Raw genomic sequence first — 7,635 nt, forward strand, 5'->3', positions numbered from 1 at the left:
TCTTCTTGCCCATGGCAGGGTGCTGGAAATTAATGATCTTTAAGGTCCCTTCCAACTCAAGCAATTCTGTGATTCATCTAAAAAGTCATCATACTCCACACCACAGAGGAAATAAAAAAAAAAAACACAAAAACCAAAAAACAACCTTAAATAATCCATCTCCAAATTCATCAATTTTATTCAGCCTGAATTTTACTATAAACTGTTTAAGCAGGACACCAGAGTTTTGAATCCTTTTACCAATCCAACAGAAGCAATAGAGCATTTTATCTCACATCGTATCTGTGCAGTTTCAGAAGACAAAAAAAGGCTTAAGGATGACCGAACAGTCCTCCTCCTCTGTTTGCAGAGGATCGGTACACTCTGAAACATGGAGCCTGCTGCCTCCTGCAGGAGACAGGATAGTGGCCTAGGCGGGCCTGACACAGCCATTGCCAGTGGGAAGGTGAGGGGAAGAGCAGCCAGTGTTTTGCTTTGCTCAGCAGTAAGGTATTCCAGCTGTCCAGGAGATAAATGTGGGAGGTTTCAGCAATATAAATACCTATTGCGTTAGCACTGGATTAACAGGAGAAAGGCCAAGCTGAATCCCTCTCTTAACATGCTCCTGCATGCTGGGAGAAGGGCTAATAAAGAGACTCTTTCCAGAGGTGAGCTAACAGATAGGTACAGAGCATTTTGCTTGAAAGAGGAAGACACTGAAGGAAAATACATCAACCAGAGTAGGAATCTCCTAGCATTAGCAGCTTAAATTCAAATAGCACTGTCCTATTGTGATTTTTTTTTTAATCATGTTAACAAGCAATAGTATCTTAGTTGTTGCTCCATTATTGTTTCCATGAAATGAACTATCAGCAGTGTAGTTGTTATGAGTATTTATCATCTTTCAGGACCTCTCATTGTCTTCTCAATCACTGCATTGCAATAACACCTGGCAAGATTTGTTTTTAGTGCAATAGCTGAATAAATAAATATGAGGAAAGCTGCAAATGAAAAAAGGAGAGAGAGATTGTTAATGTGATAATGCCTAGGGAAGCAGGGCAGAAAGGTGGGTGGTAACTACATGCAGCAGCAAGGGATGTAGAGATATAAGATGCTGAAACAGAACTGAGAGGAGAGCAAGGCTCTTCCTTTCATCTTAAGGGATTTCATTTCCCTCTTTCAAGGAGGAGGCAGTATTACACAAGGAGAATAACCATGGCTTGTGCAGCAGCATCACTCTGGTTAAGTTTTGTATATGGGACTAAACAATATATCCAGAAGAGACCTCTTTGTGAAACTAGTAAGGGAGTTAATCACTGTACTAGATTTACCCCCTAATGCATCCACTGCTACAGTGTACTGTGCACTTTATAATCCAACAGCAAAGTGAATTTTTTAACTTAAAATTTAGTGCTGGCTAAGCAAAAATACACTATCAGATTTGCCAGGATGGATAAAGCCAGTGGCTAATGTAGAGAGACCTGTTTACTACTCACAACAGCTGCAGCCTTTTGAATTTGAGGATTTTCTTCCAAAACTTGAGAAAAGTTTTTGAAGGGTCATGAAATTTTTGTGCAAAGGGCACAAAAACACAATGCCTGATATTCACCATTCACCAGATATTAACTGAGGAAGATTCCTGTCTATCCCCTGGACACCATGCAGCCTGCTGAACAAACAGGGTTTTAAATTGACAAACAATTTGGCAACCAAACGGGCTCAGACTTAAAGGACTTGAACAATCTTTTGGTCAATGCTTGTTAAGCAATGTCACAGAGGAGCCTGGTCTGCACCTGGCAGTTCTGGCTGTATTATTAATACTATTGGATCAGTAACTAATGAGAGCTGTCAGGAATTAGCAAGCACTGCTTATAAAGCTGTCACTTGAATCCGGTTCTCCACACACACACTCTAAGGTATTAAATCAATTTTTCTAAATTAGTGTTTACTTTTCACATTAACTCATCTGAAAAGTTATGTTGATAGCTTAAAAACAAAACAGAGAGGGAGAACATGCAGTTCTAGCAATTGCAAGGTCACAGAAATTTTTTTCTTGAACTCCCTCCTCCCTAATTCCTCTGTTTTGATCATCTGGTACAGCAAAGCACATTTACCAGCCCTGCATGTACCTGTGTCCAGCCCATTAGTCCTCTGCTGGGGAAACAAGGCCACATATTCAAATGCCTGACTTGCTTTTCAGAGCATATGAAATGGTCATAAATATAAGTACTCTAAAGAGCAGCAATGTTTATTTATGGCATCAATTGCCCAGCAGTGGAACCAGTGTCTCATGGCTGTTTGTTCTTGCACCACAACCCAGCTCTGGGAGGCATCACTCATTGTAAACTGAGTTCTGGTTTCACCATCTGTGTATAAGGAACAGTTTAATTAAAATGCAGGAGTAGCAAAGACAGCTTCCACTGATATACACAGATAAACCTTTCTCAGTCAGAATGATACCTTACAAGAGGTAGTTTTCCCAGTCTAGGTTTTTGGTTCATTATTTGATTTTGTATTTTTTTTAAATAATAAGGCATTGCAGTATAATGTGAATGCAGTATAATGGAAACTGCAAACATTTTCTGTATTCCAAGCTGAAAGTTGTTCCTGGCTATTGTAACACCCAGACATCTGTGTACAGAGAAGTTTTGGATGAATGGTGATACTCTTTTGTAATTAAACAGTCCTTGATAAATGTTACTCAGTGCTTACTTTTTTTCTCTCATTGATCATATTTGAAATAGAAGAAAACAGCAGGAAATTTCAACTTGATATATCAGGTCTTGATTCCCTTTTTTTTTTTTTTTTTTTTTTTTTCCCACAATGAATCAATATAACTTTTGTTATCCTTGGGTGGGAAATAGGAAGAAAAAAGGTAAGACCGTATCAGGAATCTTGTTTCAAGGCTTAATGGAAGGTGCATTTTTTTTGGCTGAGATAGAGTTGAGATAGAACATTGAGATTTTGTTTCTTTTGAAATCTGTGATGGCAACAGTTTTTCCAGCTCCCTTTTGTTTATCATTTGGTAAACAAATATTTCATTTCCTTAATGAAACAACTACTGAGGGAAGGGAGCTAACGACAATACTTGTTCTTATATAAATATCTGTAGTTTAACTGGCTAAAAGGTCACATTTTTTGTATGTGTATACCCACATATAACTGAAACACTAGAAAATAGACTTTTGAAAGCTTCTATGATGAAAGAGACATACTTTCCAGTTATGTTTATACATGTATATATCTGCAAGAATAAACTTTTTTCCCAGCTGGAACTTACGAGATTTTGAAAACCTGAGAAAAGAAAGAAAATTAGTGACAAATATTTCAGCAAATTTAACTCTCACAAATTTTTTTAACTTGTCAAGAAAACAACACTGTGAGGTCCTCTCAGAACTGAGACGATGTAAATGGCCTCACTTGAGCCAGCTTAGGAGTAGCACTATAAGAAACAGTAATATATTACGCCTTATACCTTATTGCTGTGTTATAGATGAGATTTAACTATTCTCTCTAAATAGACTCATTTAGCATCAGTTGCTTAGCACTAGTAACTAAAGCACGTGAAGTTCTGGGCTGCAAGAGGTGACTGAGAATAAGCTTTTTGAGAAAACTAAGGCTGCCAACAGAACTAGCTGAATCCAGTAGATATGATTGAAATGAAGAAGGTAAAGATGAAGGAGAGAATTTCAAGAGAATGAGTTAACTTCAAAAGAAGGCCAGCCCAGCAACAACCAAAACCAGTAAGAAATCAAGAGACCACAAACCAGAATTAAGTGACTGGACTTGCGGATTGAGTGATGGGTGGTACAGGTATAACTTAGGGGCATGATCTGGGTAGGGGCACCTCCAAGTTTTGGTATTCCTGCAGCAGAAGACAGCCAGCATCTGTTTGCATTTATGTGGAAAGGTCACTGACTAACATGGACCCTCTTGCCCCAAGGGTTCACAGAGTCTCCTATGATATACTCTTATTTGCTTAAATATGATTTGAAAGATAGTGTGAGGATTTTCAGGCACAGTGGGATACTGCAGACTATGGGCCCTAGGGCAGAAGCTACCAAGACAGAGGGAGTGGGGCCTGTACAGTGGGGTCCAGAGAGAGAAAATTAATTTCCGAAGTGTAAAAGGATATTTAGCTTCTGCTCCAGCACTGGGATCGCCGGATTACTCCAAATCCTTTGCACTATGGGTGCGTGAGAACAAAGGAGCAGCGAGTGCAGTCCTTACTCAACAGCATGGTCACACCGCCACCCTGTGGCTTAGCACTCAGCTCAACAGGATCCTGTAGGGGCAGGGAATAACTTGCATGAAAGCAACAGCAGGATCAGTGACTATCACAGAAAAAAGCAGGCCACTAATCCCGGGTCACCCAACAACCCTGTATGTCCAGCATGAAGTAAAACTGATTTTTAAGTGATATGTTAAGCAAGCATTGTCCCCACAAAAGGCACATCACTGTGTATTAATGACCTTAATTTAGGATAATATTACCTTAAAAAGATGTAATATTCTGAATCCAGCAATTTTACTGTCTGTCCCTTACAACGATGAGCCCCCATGATAAGGTAGTGTTTTACTCAAACCCCGTAGAGGAAGATCTGCAGGATCAGCCTCTAGAGAACTCAGATCTAACCCTTTTCACAGATCTTTATACTATGTGAATGTAAAATGATACATGGGCTATGTAGTATCAAGAAACCTAGAGGTATCTGAAGCAGAACTTCTACAAGCCTTGATGAGCACCCAAGGGTCTGAATTAACTGCATTACCAACAGCAGCCCGGTGGGGACATCAGCCACACTTATTGCAAATAAGTTTTTGGAGTGTGTCATGCAACGGGTAGGCTACAGAAATAATGAAGTTTCCTTACCCCAGCAAGAAGGAGTATTTCTATCAGAACTGAAATCTGAATGCTGTTGAAAGCTATTCAGCTTCCATGGGAAATTGCTGTACTACACTGTCCAGCTCATAAAAAAGGATACAGCGAAAGTGGAACAAATAATGATTTGGCAGATAAAGCAACTAAAGCTGCTGCCCACCAACCTATAATGAGTGTGGAACCATAATAACTCCCTCTGCTTATAGCTGACCAGAGATCAATAATCCAGCCCAAATATATGCAGAGGATACCCTGGAATAATGGGCTCAGTGGGAAAGTTGTGAGGCTGTGAAAGCTGAAACTGGAATTTGGACTCTTTGGAGATAATCCATTTTACCAAGAAAGTATTTAATTACCTTGGCTAGGTGGTTTCATGATAAGACACATGGAGAGATGATGGCCTCTAGGAATAGTGCTATGGGGTATTAGAAATACTTCTTTCCACCCTCTGGGGTTGTCACCAGCAGAAATAGGTTTTGGCAGGCACTTAACTGTGTCTGCAACCTTTGTCCCTGCTACAACCAGACTCTTAGATGATCATGTTACTAAATTGGTAGTGGGGATATAAAAACATCTGCAAGAAAAGAGGGCCAGATGATTTCAATTTTTTTATTATTGGATTATCTTTTATACCTTAAGATACTAGAATGGTTACTCCAGTTCATGTATTAAATCCTTTCTTGTATAGATGTTTTGGTTCTCCAGAACATCAGGACCAAGGAAAAAACTCCAAAAGAATGAGTTAACTTCAGAAGAAGGCCAGCCCAGCAACCGTGCAAACCATTAAGAAATCAGGAGACACTAACCAGAATTAAGTGACTAGATTTGTGGATTGAGTGATAGGTGGTATGGGTATAACTGAGGGGCATGATCTGGGGTAGGCACCAAACTCAAGCTGTCACCTGAGAACTAACAAAAGAGGAATTGGAAACCATCACTTGGACATTATGTTAATCAGGGGATCCTAGAGTCGTACCCTGTTATGGTGGCCCATGTGTGTAAATCCATAAAAACTTGTCAGCTTATACTGCTCAAGGTATTGTCATGAGGAAAGGAAAATAAACTTTACTCCTAAAAAAGCATCAACATTACTGATTAGACTGATATATCAATATTAAAAGAATTAATTAGCCCAGTGGTATCAAAGCCCAAGAGTAATTTGCAGTGCCTGTTCTGCTTTTCCAACTCAGGTTTTGGGTCCATGTTTTCTAACTGCAGCTCTCACCTAGAGAAAGTTGGCAATTTGTACCATCTAAAGTTGGTTGCTCTGGAAACTGGCTACACTTTCTTCCAGTTTCACAGCAAGAGCTGCTGAGCTCCAAGGCAAGCAAGCATAGCAGCTCTGTTCACTTGCTTTCCCAGGCCAATGAACTTGCTGCAGGAGTGACAGGCTATTTTTCTCTTTCTTACTCACTCCGTGAGGCCAACCCTAGGAGGAGCTTATGATTGATTTGTGAAGACTGAAGCCTTGAAATATCTTTCACAAAAAGAAGGTGAAATAGAAAATCTCTCACATGCCAGAATCAGGCAACATCTGCCCAAGTATTAGAAGGGGGCATGTAAAGGATCTATAGAGGGTTACAGAACCCTCCTACTCCCCGATCCCATGACCACTGACATCAACATACTTTTCTGCAAAGACTATTGGGTATTACAAACATATTGTTGCTTGCCACATTACCAGTCTGTTACTAGTCACTCAAATGATGATCTTCTGAGGTCCTTCCCTCACCAAGCCTTTTCATCAAAAAATCTGGAATAGCTCAGGCACAGGACAAGTAGTGTGTGTTTTAACACCCAAGAAAGCACAGGGCTTCTTACCAGATTTTTCTCCTTGTGTAAGGCAGTATGAAGTGAGATAGTCAAAAAGTGTCCATCTCCTGTCTTCTCTCTCCCTTAGGAACCTGGATACAGAGACTGATTGCTTTAAGCATGCAGTACCCAACCCTTTCTCAGGAAGGTGCGAATTACCTCCCCTGTGCCACATGGCCAGCGTGTGCCTGGGCTGCTGGCATATGGCAAGGCAACACTCCAGCTTCTGCTTTGCTAACTTGCTGTTTTATTAACATACAGGGAAGGAAAGAAAAGGCATGGGGGATGTCAGGAAACTCTCCTGTCTAATATGTGAGATCCCGTCCAAACTATCTCCTCAGCAGATGCCTTGAACTGCAGGGACTCTTCCTTCTCTTGATAGAAGTATGACAGACCAGGAACTGTGGCAGGGATGAGGTCAACCAGCCCCATGCATTCAGAAAATAAAAATAAATGTTCAAAAGTTATTAGGGTTTCAGTTTTCTGTTAGGCAGTACTGGTTGCTCTTGCTCTGTATCAGCTTGTACCCTACCACTACTCTGCTGAGCTCATGCTTTTATTAATCTGCTTGGAAGTTGCTGTGACAGCTTAAATAGACTTAGTAAGTCCTTTAATTAATGGGTGTTTTAGCAGACATAAGCTGCCACAAAACACAAGATTACTTGTTTGAGGCCTCAGCGTAACTGCTATGCCAGCAGAGCATTACAGAAACCATTTGATACTACATGTTTCATTAAATACTAAGATTAAACTGCCCATATGGACTTGATGTAAAATTCTTCATGTCTAAGTTGCACCAGTGGTACACATGCAAATCAGAGCTGGAGAAAACATTCTGCCTTCCTCTCTTCCAGCAATAACCTAATTCACATGGGTGTGGGACAGCTAAGTGGCAACATTTTCCAATTTATTGTTTAATTTCTTTAAATTAGCTAAAGCAAATATGAGGTTTTTCATCTAGG

Source organism: Empidonax traillii, unplaced genomic scaffold (genome assembly GCF_003031625.1).
Source record: "Empidonax traillii isolate 1590-97213 ecotype Southwest subspecies unplaced genomic scaffold, ASM303162v1 scaffold283:size781446, whole genome shotgun sequence".
Classification (NCBI taxonomy): domain Eukaryota; kingdom Metazoa; phylum Chordata; class Aves; order Passeriformes; family Tyrannidae; genus Empidonax; species Empidonax traillii.